The 15,622-nt window shown below is 38.9% G+C and overlaps 1 protein-coding gene across 3 annotated transcripts in view; it reads left to right on the top strand.

The window, feature by feature from the left end:
• Positions 1-1,470: 1,470 nt before the first annotated feature.
• The window catches only part of plcb4b (phospholipase C, beta 4b), a 65,056-nt gene continuing 50,904 nt past the window's right edge, over positions 1,471-15,622 (top strand). For 2 of the 3 annotated variants that reach the window (XM_015044108.1, XM_015044110.1), the window contains exons 1-2: positions 1,471-1,804; positions 7,017-7,062. The gene's annotated coding sequence lies outside the window, so the exon portion shown is untranslated. The remainder of the gene's footprint in view (positions 1,805-7,016; positions 7,063-15,622) is intronic. The other variant, XM_015044109.1, reaches the window with a different exon arrangement.

Consider the following 15,622-nt stretch of genomic DNA (forward strand, 5'->3'; position numbering starts at 1 on the left):
GAGAGTGGCTTTTTAATAAGATTCGCCTTGTTATATAAGCAGTGACGCCCTCCACGGAACTCCGTGGAATATTGTCGCCCCGTGTCTGTCCATCTGTTGCGGGGATGAAGAGGAGGAGGCGTCCTGTAACCAAGCTTTAATGAGGCACATCAGGGCAGCAGAAGAGGAGAGGACCGCAGAGTGCTACTAGGAAGGTACACTAAGCAAACACGCACACACTTGCACACAGAGGGAGACACGGAAACGTGAGTGGTCCAGCCTTTGGTCCCTAAATGCAATCTTTGCCCAAACCACCGACATGTGAATTTAATCGAGCCTTAATCTTAAAGCCAAGAATGCCAACGCAGAAATCCTTAATCTGTGTTGGACAAAACTCAAACCATAACACTCACATTATTTCTGACAATACAGGACTATTAAATAATATGGAACATTATTATTTAATATACAGACTTCATTAGTATATTTACAGCTTAACATACATTTTTTGTTTGTTGGTCAATTTAGATTTTAAACAGTAACAAATTAGTTAATACCTTTCAAGTTTAGTATTTAAGCTAGTGGTTTGTGAAGCTCTGAAAGACATCAGCAGTGATGTCATTTCCATTGCCAGGGGCTCAGTGTGAAGGCTGCTTTTGTTGTAGACAGAGATTCTGTGTTACAGTAGTGACAGATCGGGTCAGAAGCTTACATACAGTCATCTTGTCCCTGAACGTCCCTGAGCAACCGCTGTGTTGATTATTTAATCAGCTCTCTTTTTCAGGATACACTGATAGCAACATACAACTGGATTTAATTTTCTTAAAGCAAGGTTGTGGAACAACAAGTTTGAATGTCTTGTGAATTTTCTCTGATCTGCAAATGAGAGAAAATTGAAATTCTGAAAACTTTCTCAGAATTGCTTTTTTATTTATACCTCATCTACAGGTAAACATGTTCTCTTGTTGACATGGGGCATTGGGTGAGATGGTCTGTAGATAATAAATGAAAGCCACAAAGGTAATTTACATGCACAATCAATATTCCAAATAGTCATCCAAAATATAGGATTTGGATAAATCTCTATCAGTAAGTTGCAGTGAAATAAGGCACTGAATCATCAGGGTGATGTTAAACAATTGGATACAGTCCTATTTCATGACTCCACCAGTAGCACTGATGGCATAACATGACACTTTTATATATCCTTTATGGCTAGGGACACCTTCCGTTTTCCCAGAATGAGTTTGGGGTGTTGCTGTGTAGAGGGGATTGAAGATGTCAGCCCCCTCCATCTAATTTTTTTATAACTGGAATAAAGTAATTAAGTTATATGCTGAAAAGAACAGTTCGTAGATTTATGTGCATTCAGCCACACTAGTGGCTTCACTAGTGTGTAGCGTGTTACTAACTTTACAAAGGGAGGAGAGGGAGGCACTGTATGTCTTTTATCAGCGCATGGAGGCTACAGTAGTCAGCTGTTAGAAACAGTGGGAGGAGCTGGATGTGGTTCTGCTGGATGACTCACTCTTCTGTCAAACAGACACACTCATTCAGTCTTTCGGTGTCGGTTGTGGGTGCAGGGGGGGAGCGCGCTGCCTATCAGAAGAGGCTCCCCTAGTCAAAGCGTTCTCCACTGGAGGGCGAGTGCTACAAGAGCACCGGGACTCTCCGGCAGGCTGGAGAGACGGGATAGAGCAGCAGCTGGAGGACACACTGGCAGACAGGCACAGAGGGAGGGAGAGAGAAATCCCCAGCAGGACTCTGCCACGCAACATCTCTGTCCGCCGACGGATTAAAATCCAGCGTCTACCGCCGAAATCACGTAAGGAACAAATGAGGCTTTCCGAAATGTATTTCGAGGCTGTTACTATAACACTCAGAGTTATGGTGTGTCGTCTGCTTCGTTAAACTGTTGAATTTAAATACGAGGCGAATGATGTATCCTTCATTTGAACTCCATCACACTGGCTGCGCGAGCCTCCCTCCAAATCCTGCTCTCCTCATTCAGACACCGCTCATCCTCTGTCTGTCTAACTCTGTCACATACACCGCTGGAGACTGTAGCATCGCACAGCTAGCTAGCCAGACGCATTAAAATGGACATTTAGCTGGGACATGTCGAATTTATTCTGGTTGTGCTCAGCGGAATTGGCCCCTCTTCCAGGTAAATACGACAGAGAGCCGCTGCGGGTTGAAATTGAAATGAAATGCAGGGGTTTATTGATGTTTCCAGCGCCCTGGGAGGCTAGCCAGAGATGCTAGCTGTAGCGGGACAGAGCAGAGGGACGACAAGCACAGCGCACTCAGGCATGGATAACTAATGGACATACAGAGCCCGGGTTACTTCTTACATGTACACACATATAAAATTCATACTTTGCTTCCTCTCAGGTTTTAATGTCAGTCCAGCCGTTATAAATATGATTAATTAATAATATAGCCTGCAGAAATTGTCCCAAGACTGCTTAATGAGTCAGGACTGTGCAGCTGCTGTGCATCCATCCCAGTCTGCATGCTGTTCCGTGCTGCTGCAACTACAAGAAGAGGTTCCTTATTTTATTTTGAACACATGTTGGTGGCTATTTTTAGGTTGTGTTTAATCAGCAAGCTACTGGTGTGAAATTATAAAGTTGAGGAACAACAGGTTAACAGGTTACACATTTCCTAAATGTTCCGGTTTTCCTCCAGGGTTTAAAGATTGTTGTGAATTTGTGCTGCATTTTCAGCTTATTTTCACATCAGCCTCCTGATAACATGTTCTAATGTCAATTTTTTGGGATGTATTTGGTAATCTTGAGTGAAAATACTCAAGATTTAAAGAGAAACTTTAAAGAGAAATGCTTCTATTTTTGAAACGGAAAAGAAACACTTATTCCTAAATCTTTAAAAATACTGCAACATTAATCACTGCAGTTGCATGGAGCTTTTAGCCAGATGTAATTTAAAAACAACACTCACCACATTAAAACTGATTAGTGTCTCTCCTTTAGTTTTCAAGTCATGACTCCATGGATTTTGCAAAGGTAAATATTTCCAAATTAATTAATTGTTTTTTGTTTTTTTGTAAGTGAGACAAAAATGTAGGAGCCTTCTTTTTTCTGCTTTTGCCATCTTACAGTCAGTGCACAGGAACAGGTGGTGTAGAGGCAGCACTGCGCTCTACACTCCATATAGCTGAAAAAACTAAAACTATTGTCCGCCACGTCTTTTATCATCCTGAGGGAGGATGATGGAACAAGAGGACTTTGCTCACTTTAATTATACACACACAGTAGAGATGACCACCTGATTCTTATCTTTTTTTTTTTTTTTTTTAAATGACTATTCAAAAATACAACAGAAAAATGTGCTGCAGTTTAGATTTTCTCTTTTCTGGTTCAGATGTAGGTTTGATTCTTTCCATGTATACGTCACACTACATGCCCCTAACTTTTATCTTTATTCTCTCTGCATTAATTAAATGATTAGGATTTATCTTAATTTGGTTTCATATTATTATTTGAAGCATTTTTAGTTCAGGGAGGATTAATTTATTTATTGATGCCAGAACCATAGTCATCCCTGTTTTTAATTTTCAGTCAATGAGAAAACAGAGTTCTTCTCTCCATACAAGCTCCATCACACGCATGCTGAAGGTACAGTCCTATTTGTCCAGAAATGCGTAGCAGGTAACTCCATTTGTCTATTTGCAGAGCAAATAGAGCACACTGCGTCATTTTGACCCGGCTTGGCAACTCCTAAAATTAACTGATGAACGAGCGCAGAGGATACCTAAAGGACTTCTCCACATGTTGTGTCCAATTTGCTGTGTCCACCTATATATTACGAGCCATAAGCCATATTTGCAGAGGGACCCGGTTCACCGCTCGTAAACCACAGCTCACAGGTGCGCTACGGAGCATCGTAAATGTCGTTTTCGGCAACAGGCTTTTAATCAAGTGGCGCAGAGCGTGTCAGTAGCCATTATTGTAAAATTGAAAACGGTCTCCCGTTTGCCAGCCTCCAAAAGCGCGTGCGTCCTCCTCTACCTGTGGAAGCCTGGCATGATTATGTGAAGAAAAACAAATTGTTCTCAGAGATATTGACTTTGCCACAGGAACGTTTCGCCAGTGATTACAGAGGCAAACATTACGCTCTCACACACACAATCCCAATCCCTTACCTGTGGCTTAAAACCAGACTGGGAGGCATTTTGATGAATAGAGGTGGACTAAGGAGCTTAAAAGCTAGCCGAGGGCATTCATGTGTTTTTATTATATTCTTTTATTGTTCAGAGGAGATGGCATTATAATTGGGGGTTTTTTCTCCTTAATGTACATAATGCCTTTTGAGAGTGTTTTGGATTTACTGAACATCCTGTTCCATGTGTTTTGGATTTTAATATACTTTGCTTCACTTGATGTGAGCGCTGATTAATTATTTATATCATAAGCAGAGTTGACGTCACAATCTGTGTGTGCGTGAGAGAAAGAGAGGGAGAGGGAGCAGTCGGAGGAAAAACAGGATTTTAACATTGTGAAACAATGCTAAAATGGCAACAGCGTTGACCTTTTAAACTAGCCGTTAGCATCTTATATTAGCAAGTAGCATTATTAGCGCAGCTAACTTTATTTCTCCCTTGGAGAATGTCGATTTTTACTTTAATCCTGAGATTTCCAAACGGCTGCAAAGACTGAGGTTTACAACTCAAAAGGATGAAACCTCAAATTTGCTGTGCTCCATTCAGCCTTCCTGTTATCTGCTGAAAGTCTTGCTCACTTTAGACCTTCTCTAGATTTGATTATTTAATTTTTTTTCAGCTTGCAATACGGTCTGGAAGCAGACAACTTTTTGTTAGTGTAAATGTTTCCTGTTTTGTTTTGTTTTTTTGTTGTTGTCAATTTCCATCTGACTGATGTGATTACAGATATGTATCTTGTGTCTATACAGTAAAGAGAAAGTAATAACCCCAGCACATCAGGGTAGAGATATATCAAATTGGAGCGCAACAAAGTAGGCGGTGATGCAATCTAACCTAATTTACAGCAGTACAGATTGAACAATTATTGCAGTTTGGTTGTTTCCGTCTCCACTGAGCCAATCATATTAACAATACTTATTGTCTGAGTCGCCTACAAGCCAAATAGTACGACTTAGAGGCTGGGTTTTACTGATGAAAAGACAGCTGAGAAATATTTAAAGATATTTTAGAGTTTGTACTATAAAATGGCTTTAAGGGATACGCTCTGCAAAAGATGAGAAATCATTTTTTTCCCGTGGTTACTCTATGGTGAGCTTGCCAACATTTTATTGATTTGCTCGCCAGGAGGTTTTTCTACTGGTGGCACTTAAATTGAATTCCACTTCATGGCAGTTTACTTTACAGGAGATGCTCTATTGCTCATTTCCTCTCCTTGTTTTTATATTGCACTGCTTCTTTTATGAGTTGGAGCGCTCAGTCAAAACAGGCTCTCCTTTGACAACTCCTATTGGTTGATTTCAATATTTATCCTGTGCCGTTTTATCTAGCCTTCCCAATTTGCATTTTGTGAATGTCTAAGTATGCATTTGAATATATATGTATAAATAATATACATTTTAACCAAATTATAGTTATGGTCAGAATCTTGCCATACACATGAATGTCATATTAGATTTGGCTTTAAAGATAATGCAAAAGTTGAGTGTTTGGTTGGTTTTCTTGGTTAACCATCCAAGTCAAATTTATAATATGAAATCTCAGATATAGTTGAAAACAAAAAATACATACACTGAATAAAAAATACATACTTTTTTTTCTCACTATCTGAAGATAAAGGAAGCCAAACTACTCTTGTTTTAGGTCATCACCAAACTTATTTCTATTTGCTAAATGCCACAATGAGTCAAAGGATATGTCAGAGATTTACACTTGAATTTTCATATTTGAGCCTTAGTGGTTGTGCTTGAACTTCTTAATCATCTTTCCTTTCCATCCTTATAGTTCAAAAGATTATAAAAACGCATAGAAGCAGGCTTTTATACGGAAGATCATTCCCCAAACTGAAGCTTGGGGAATCTTCCATAAGGTTTAACTTCAGCCCTGTTGAAAGTCTGTGGGCTACACAGAAAACTAACAAATCAGCCAGGAAGTTGAAGCTTGGATTTTAAAGACGTTAATAGATGCAATTTGTAGCTACAAACATGGATACGCCAAATAAGACAAAAGATGTTTGGCAGCAATTGCAGAAACTATGTGAAGGAATCAAGCTATATGGATTTTGCACCTTAGATCACTGCTCACATGCCAGTATTTTCTGCTTCACAAAAGTGGATTTTTTTTTTTTAGCATATATTTAAATTGGCTGGATGGTTGAAACTTGGACCAACTTGGGTGTTCCAAACATGACTGTGATCCCAAACACATCAAATCTGATTTAATATCAGACAGAGCAGGCCAAGTCAATGGGTCCAGAATAACCTATTGGAAATGTATGGATTGTGCTTCAAAACTGGGTCTTTGCCCAGGAAATATGACATTACTTTTACAGTAAGAGCTCGCATAATCGTGGACGTGATTCTGTTTTCATCATGTTGTAAAAGTATGCCCATGTATCAGTATAAACATTGGTTCCAGTCCACAATAAGTGTGAAAATCTTGGCATGCTGCACACTGGCCCAAATCCAGCATAGTGCTTCATCAGCGTAGTTTTTCCTCAGCAGAAGCTTGAAAAATTTGCCAGTCGTCCTTATGGATGTGTTAACACCTCGCTGAAGGATCTGGGACTGTAGAAGCTCCGACAGCCAGCTGGAGGAAAAGGCCGGCAGACGAGCAGCCTGGCATGCTGACTAACATAATCAGTGTTGGAGTAGTACGTTAAAAACACGTTGAATTACAGACTTTGAGTCTGTCAGGTCTGCCCTTTGTGTTTTCTTTGGCAAGGGATAATACCAGGACGCACCACCTATCTATCATTGCATAGTGCGGTCGTAAGCCTGACCAGATTTAGATTAATGCGATTTGTGAAAGTCCCTCCGAATCTTACAGTATGTCCCTTTTTTTTTGTCTCTTGCAGGCTGAGACATGAACCTCTCCCGCTGAAGAATATTAATGCTGAACTGGTGAGAACTTGTTTTATTTCCCCTCAGCCCTGGTTAGGGCTTCAAGCTATCTGGTAACAATTGACTAAAGGACTCCTTTCCACTTCTGCAACATTCATTTCTTCTACTATGGCTTAGCATAGAACCCAGTCTGCATCAGTCACCATCTGATTAAAACATATGCATAATATAGATGTAACATAGATCTTCATCCTGTCTTACTCGCTCTTTTGCAGAGGCCCCATTAACTAATTATTGTGCTTTTTGCTCTTCAGCATTAAACATGCTGGAGATGACGCACTGTTTATTACATTTGTCCTGAATGATGAAAGCAACAAAGCTAATTTTTTTCAGTCTCATTCATGTGAGGGTGATGTGCAGCATTTGCTGATCCACTGGCAGACATTACTCACTGATAAGTAGGTTGCATGAGAGCTGTTGCTGCTGTATGCCTCTGTATACTCCCCCGTGCCAAGCTCAGTGTGCTGAAGTTGAGATGTGATTGCACTCTGTAATGCGTTTGGAATTAATGATGTAATCTACATTAATGGTGTGTAGCATGAATGCTATTTCTGATTAATTGTTACATGCTTCGAGTGTTTATTTATTTTAAGCAGGGAATAAAATCGTGCTGGGTTCGTGGAAAGTGGCCTTTTTACTACAATGAGGCAATGAATGAGGGAAATGTGACTGCATCAGTGTTTGTTTGTTTTTTTGTTTTTTGTTTTTTTTTAATCTTATATTCATATATTAAAGAAGTATCTCCTCTGGAGGTGGGTCAATATATTGGCCAGTTGATAAATTAGGCCAATATTTTCTCCCTGAGCACACAGTGCATTGAAATGGGTACTTATGGAGGTGAAACTCTGTCCTGAGGGTGGGTGAATAAACAAAATGAATATAATTATAATGTATACCATTTTCATTTATGTGTTTTGCTTGTGTAGTGAACAGATCATCTTAGACATTCTGACTGTAAATGTTTGTGCTTATAACTTAGACGTCTTTGCAAACACAAAAGTTTAATATTGTTACTTCTAACATAGAAAGGGTAAATCACTTGAGTTGATAAATATTTAAAACATGTTTGAGGCATGTTGTACTTAAATATGCCAAAGTAGTAAATGTCAATTTTGCTTGACATCATTTGGTAAAATTGTGCAATCTTTTGCAAGGTTTTTGGGCATTTATAAAAGTGCTTTCAGCCTCAAAATGATTGTGTCCCAGGGTTACTTCTATTGATGTTCTGACCAACGAAACTATCCAAAGAATAGCATCTCCATAGCATATTGCTGCCCCATGTTTCTCTGTTGATTTTAGGGATGTACTGATCAATTGGTCCCAATTTTCTTAATGTTGTGTGATCGGCTGATACTTGCATGTGATTTTGCCCACTGATCTTATCTAGCTCCACAAAAAATCAGCCAGTCTCTTTTTGCTCTGCTATGAGAGAAAACTGATTGACAAACCTGCCCTCTAGATCATAGCTGCAAGTGTGCAGTTAACAATACTCACCCCGCTGTTGCCAACTATATTTATAGACACCTCAAACCCATTTAACTACCCATGAGGTCTTGAGTTATGAAATAAATAGGTATAGGCCAAAATGCGAATTGGCAAGTTGGACAGAACACTGCAATCGGTTCATGCCTCGTAGACATGGAGTCTTAAGTGGGATTTGCAGTGCTTTGGAAATGTGCAATCTGTGTCCATTTGACTACTGTAGCATCTTCTTCCTTATGTTTGCTGATTACTTTTATTTGTGCCGCTCTTTCGTAAAGACCTGAATCATGGAGGGCAGAACTAACTGATCTATGGATCTCTGCAGCTCCCCCAGAGTTACTGAAAGCATGTTGGCTGTTTCTGACTAAAGATCTCCTTGCTTGGCCTCTCAGCTTGGTAGACATTTATATCTTGGTAGGGCTGCATAAAGATGCTGAACTGCCCAGTGCTCCATAATGTCTTTCATATTTGGAGTAATTTTTATTTGTACCTTAAGCATGCTTAAGGTACAAATAACCTGTCTGCTATATTTCTTCTTCTTCTTCATGATGTTTGTTCCTTTAATTTTGTAGGAGAAACCTTCGGCCTCTACAGAGCGTCACTATGTAAATTACATAAGTTGACTATTTATTTTGTGATTATAAATTGACTGCACTAGCTTTTATTTAGGAACATCATCAGAATAAGGGGGGCTAAATAAACACACTGAACTGTTCATGTTCTTGTGAAGAATTGTCCCATTTCCCCCCGTTAACAGTTATGTGCTACCTTGTGTTGGTCTAGCAGATAAAATCCTGATAAAGTACTATGAGGTTTGTTTGAAATATGGGCTGATACAGCCTCTCGTTGGACAAACGGCTACAAGCAGAACCCAGAGAACCTTTCAGAGAAGGAATGGTCTCCTTCAGTAGCAGCTTCAATCAGCTGCATGAGCTCCCTGTTCCAACTAGTTGTTTGAGAAAGTAGCTCGGATCTTCTTATGGTCTAATGGGTTAGATGTTTATCTAATAAACCTTAGAAAAAAATCAATAGTAGTCCCAATACTAACTTGACATTAGATGTGTTTTATGTTTTTATCTTTCTTTCTTTTTTCTTTAAATGGAATGGGATTGTTTTTATGTTGGTTTGCTTCAAAAACACCGTTTAGTTAATGATTTTCAATTCAATTTGCTCATATAACACAAAATTACAACTAATTTAATTGCAGAGCACTTTACAAGACAAAGTGGTTCAATTTATATCCAGTTATACTGAATACAAATCAATCCAAATTCAATTCAAATCTGTTGTGTTCTGAAATGCCCATTTAATTGGGCAATACAGTTTTTTTTTTCTTTTTTTTTGTTAAATGAGAGGTATTATATGTTTTCTATTGAACAATCAATTACCTTCAGTTATAAAAAATACTGTATAAATCAAACATAACTTTAAAGAAATTTGACTGAAATTTGACGGCTTGAAATTGGGCCTCAGTCTCTTTATGAGGCACACCTGAATGGTTGCCATAGGAGAGTCTAGAATTTCTCTTTAATAAGCTCCTGCTCTTTCTGGTACTCAGTGAGGAGGAAGCTCGGCTTGAGATTGCAACTCCAAGGATGAGCTTTGTGAAAATAGGTGGTGCATTGTGGGAGCAAACACTGAGGCACACCTGAATGGTTGCCATAGGAGAGTCTAGAATTTCTCAAACATGCATGAAAGAATTAAAGCAACACGTTGGGCATGTCTTTGATGAGGGAATAACATTATAACTTGATACAAAGCTCCAAAGATGTGATTTTACATAATATGAAAAATACATAAAATACATCTTGTGAATGTTTCTCCTTTTTGCATTTCCTGTTTCAAGTGGTAACAAATTTAGAATTGGTTGTCCCTTTTTAAAAATTGAAAACCTATTGGTTGCTCTAGTGTGTTAGTGTCTAGTGTCAGCAGATCCAACTTGACAAAGTCAACTAGACATTTGGAGGACTTCTTGTGTATGAATTTATTTCTGTTGTTTTTAAATTTTGTAATCACTTGCCAGAGGTGAAGTTAACACGGCACGGGTCGCTATGAAAATTTAACCAGGTTCAATACCAATTTTATGAAAAACATCAACACATCCACCTCCAGAAAACAAGCAGTATGTTGTTCTGTTGCATACTATGCAAATCTTATCTTGATCTGCTTTTATTTTTGGTTGGTTGGCCGTTGCTTCTGTTTCCACTGCATATTTTTTTCTTTTCCAAACATTAGGAAAAGAAAAAAAAGTGTCAGTATTGGCTGTTAAAAGCCTGACTGGTGCATTTTTAGAATCAATGTAAAAGGTGATTGCTAGTCTTGTAAGCTTCTTTGACCAGCTCTATTTATTATTGAAATCCACTGAACAACCAACTCAATCCTTCTGCAATGCAGCACTCTTGAAGAGAAAAGTCTGAGTGGAGTATCACATTTTTGTGCTGCATAATTATTCAAAAATCATTTGTCAAAATCAATGGAATTATATATTTTTTGTTGGGAAAAGCGAAAAAGCAAACATTTCGGATCATTAAGGAATCTTCACTTCAATGCACGGATGCCGAGAACTCTCAATTTTCAATATATAAACAAATGAACCACCACTATCTACTTTAATTCAAATTTTTTGACTTTAACAAAAATCAGATAAAGCTTTGGCAAACACCCTTTTATGTAGAAATAGAAAGAACCATCTAATTCCTTCCTTTTCTGTTTGAACCAAATCTACTTCTCTATCGAAAAAAACAAACAAACTCCTGAACATCTTGTATTCTTTAAACCCATAGAAAAATAGAAAAGCCCAATTAGCATATCCCTACTTTCAAGAAATGGGGGATAAAAACACTAATGAAGGTCAGTCCTTCATATAAAAACAGACAACTTGAGGACGTTCTGAACAGTTGAGATGCCAGTGCTATCTGCAGCAGCTGCAATGTTGCATCAGTGTTGGCTGGACCTGCCACAGAGTCAACACACCTAATCTTGCACTGCAAATATTTGCATAGATCCAACACCCTGGAACTCTGTCCCACCCGCAGATACATTTCCAGACCTTGACATTAGCAGAAAATGTGTTTGTGAGTCTCTCTTAAGGGTGCAAGCAGACAGGATCAAGAACACGTCTTGCTGAACAGCTTTTATTGTGACACTATTGAATTGAACGGTTAGTATTATACATTTATAAAAGTATTACGTCAAGCATATTGAATTATTACAGTCTCTACAATGAGGAGAAATTATTTTTAACAATGCCTGAATGTAGGCTTAGTTTTATCCATGCCAAGAAATATCAGGCATAGCTAACGGGGTCATTTAGCTTGTGAACTCGAACTGACAAGTATCTAAGATACGAACACTGTGCCATTGTGGATGTGTAGTTCCACTGGCCCGTGACACAGCTAAAAGGTTCAGTTTCGCCTCCTGCTCTTTGCACCGATAACCCACTCCATTCGGCTCCACTTAGCAGCCTCTGCACCAAATCTGGCTCCAACCCTGACTCGTTCGGATGTTGACGATTATAAGATATGCAGCATCACTTTTTGCCTCTCAGAGACGCAGAGAAAGATCAATGATGAGAGCTTGTGTCTGCTCTGCAAGGGTAAGTGTGGCTGCAAGGGGAATACAGTGACAGGGTACTCTTTGCAGACTATCAGCCTGCAGCAGATTTGGGATAACAAGGGAAGAGACAGAGAGAGAGACAGAGAGAGAGAGACGACGAATGAAAGCAGCATGGACAGAAAGAGGTGGGGGGAAATGCTCACTGTTAAGGCAACAGATGGGAGCCATAGTCATCAAATCAATGTTTACTCTTTTCTTACGAAAAAAATTGGCAGTGATAGTTTAGCTGAATCACAAGCATACCGCTGAAGTAGCCTGGTGTGACTGAAAAAGGCTTTGAGGACCAAAAACAATGCTGTGGTAATAAAAGTCGGAGCTTGGCTACACGTGCAGGTCTAAAAATACATTGGAACTCTTCCCTTGCCTTTTGCTAAATGCACACACTCTTGCAATGTGCACATTCACTTTACCCGTGGCTCAATCCACTTTGGGATTACTTGTGAACATAATTTGCACTTCCAATTAAACTGTTGACCTTCGCTCCAGAATGCGATACTTGACTTGGTACTATCCTCTGTGGGATAGCTATTAATGCACAGCAAGACGTATAAATAGCAGTTTTACAAAACACCGGATCATTGAAGTCAGCACATTTACAGCATTTTTGTACATTGTCTAAATTTAAGGGAGATATTTTTGACAACTTTATGAATGTGAGCACCCAATTCAGATTATGACAAAGGGTGCTATTAAAAAATAAGCTTGGATGCTGAAAACATAACAGAATACGTTGGCCAGAGTTGGCTCAAAGCGTCCTGCCAAGCCTCTAACTCTGCTCCAACACATGACTCGCTGGCCAGATCAGATGACTAGATAAACAGCAGGAATGTTGCTTCTTCCTCTTTCTGCAGCATTGTTCCCATCTGTTTGGGAAGGCAGAGAGAGACGGTGTGTGTCTTTGTGAAATTGGATCAATTATGCTTTGGCATTTTCAAGGCTGGATGGGTGATGTTTGGGGGAAGTCGAGCCCCAGATCCAGTTTTGATCGCAGAAATGAGCGTTTGCATGTAACATCTGCTAAAAAGAAAGCAACACGAGTCTGTGCACGTCTGTCAGAGCAGCACTTGCAATGAGCCAACTGCTGTACAAGACGATAATTACGCCATACAGTTTTGCTCGGCAAAGTTAAAGTGATGAGTACGAGGCATTGTACACATTTCTCAATACAATATCTAATAACCCCGAGGGGAGTTCCTGCAGAAATCGCCGGGCGGAATGTGCTTGAGTATTTACACTGGATTTTATTTATGGTCTTATTTGTTTTATTTCTTGAAAGACAAAGTGAGTTTTAATGTTGTTTTTGTCAGACGTTCTTTAACGTTTATACTTCATAAAGTAAAAATTGCACACAGAGAAACAAACAACCGCTTAGAGAGAATAAACATGCAGAAAAACCAGGCACACACATGTTTCTAACCACCATCTGATAGTCACAATAGGATTCCTTTCACAGTTCGCAAAACTTCTTCTCACATACCGGTCAACAGTCCTCTTGGCTTTTCTTTGACATCCATTAGATGGCTATCATAACAAACTGTGGGAGTAAGACAAAGTTTAGAAAAGTGTCACAGTCTAAGTATATCATAAGAGGAGTGCTTTAAGTCTTACTTTGCCAGATGCTGCAGGACGTTATTCCTACAGAGACATAATGTCGTATAAAATTAGATATACAGATATAGTACGTCATCAACTGTTTATACTCAGGACTTAGGAGGTGTACAGGACAAATGTAGTCAAATATATATATATTTTTTTAATAGATCTACGTTCTTCTCTGAATTCACAAAAATACAGTTGACTACAATCACCAATCTCTGCACCTAAAACAAATAAATAAATAGTGACTACAGGAAGTGACTCGTGAATCAGACTCGAGTCACACTTAAGTCGCAAAAACAAAGACCTCAGACTCGCAAGTTTTATTGCCCTTGATGATTAGCCTGTCACACAGACAAAAAGCTGTGAAAGGATTATTACAATCAAAATGTGTTGTTGTCTGTTCTTCTCTGCGCCTCACTTTGAATATTTTACTATTAACCTTACTGTTAGTTTTAAATCTATAAGACATTGTCAGGTTTAAATCTTGTTTTATCATTTTTGTTTTGAACGTAGATTCCTATTTATGTTACTAATGGAGTAATTGTTTGCACCAGAGTTATTTTTTCAGAAATTTTAAGAAAATTGTTGATGGATACTTGACAATATTGAAAGATAAAAATATATCTGCCATCGTTCAGGTGTTGAATTGGGCCTAAGAATAAAGAGTATTGATTATAACTCTTAACCCAATCAATACATAGCAATAGAAAGCCGTCAGACTTGATTTGGATAAAACGATGTGGAATCAACCTGGAGATCTATTTCCGTTTTATGAATATCTTGTAAAGTTGAAAAAAAAAAAAACATTTATCTTATAATGCTGGTGGATTTTAGGGTGGTGAAATTACAATTCTGTTATGCCATAGGAAATATTCAACAAGCAACTTGTTTCTCGGGTTAACTAAGGCGTTAAATCTGGAGTAACGAACCGCATGTTATTGGGATTGAATAGTGAGTGAAAAATAATTGCATCTGCAATCTGATTTCGTTCTGCGCACAGCATGAAAAGGTTACTGCACAACAGCAGAGCACCGACGTTGAGCAGCTGAAATGACAAACAGCAAATGTTATTCAAGTGTCTCACCAAAACTCCTGCCTCTGTATAAAACTCAAGCCTTTAAGCAATAGTCTTCTTTAATGGATTTAAAACCTTTTTAAATAAACTATTTGTTGCTCATTACTGTAAATGCAATGACGTCAGATGCTGGGAAAATAAATCCAGATCATAAATATAACAGAAAATGTTGTTGCTGTACGGCCATCATGTCATGTACACAAAGAGTCATAATTGGAATATGTATATAGCGCACTCGTCCAAAATGAAATTACTGGTGGCATCCTGTGTTAGAGATTCAAGGTCTGCAAAGGGTTTAAGTAACATTAAAGTAGTGCATGTCTGCAGCTCTGTTCAGAGGCTACATCTCTACAGTGTTCATGTCATACCAGCACAAATTATACCTTCTAATGGCTACAAGTATTAGCTGGGGTTGAATGGCTTCCTGTTATTGGTTCCCGTTAATGTAATCCTCTAATTAGCCAGAATAATGGTGGAAAGGGAGAAGTGCTCTCCCCGTGTGTGAGAGATGTGCATGTCCTAAGAGACCCTGACCTAATTTTGTCCTCGTTAAGGACAGTCGTCCATCATTCTCCAAGGCGAAAGAAGCAATATTCTCTCTTGAGCTCTCTCTCTATGACTCACTAAGCAGAAAAAAATCTCCCTCTCACCTTTTCTCTTTGCCTGCATTTTTACTCTCTCTGGCTGCCTGTCTCTCTTTAGCCCTCAGGGGAGCTGGCTCCTGACAGCATCACACAGGAAGGATAAAATTGAAAAGTCAAAGTGTATGTGAAATGTTTTGCTGTCTGT

The sequence above is a fragment of the Poecilia latipinna genome, unplaced genomic scaffold (assembly GCF_001443285.1).
Source record: "Poecilia latipinna isolate Pla-1442-1.1 unplaced genomic scaffold, P_latipinna-1.0 Scaffold663, whole genome shotgun sequence".
Classification (NCBI taxonomy): Eukaryota; Metazoa; Chordata; class Actinopteri; order Cyprinodontiformes; family Poeciliidae; genus Poecilia; species Poecilia latipinna.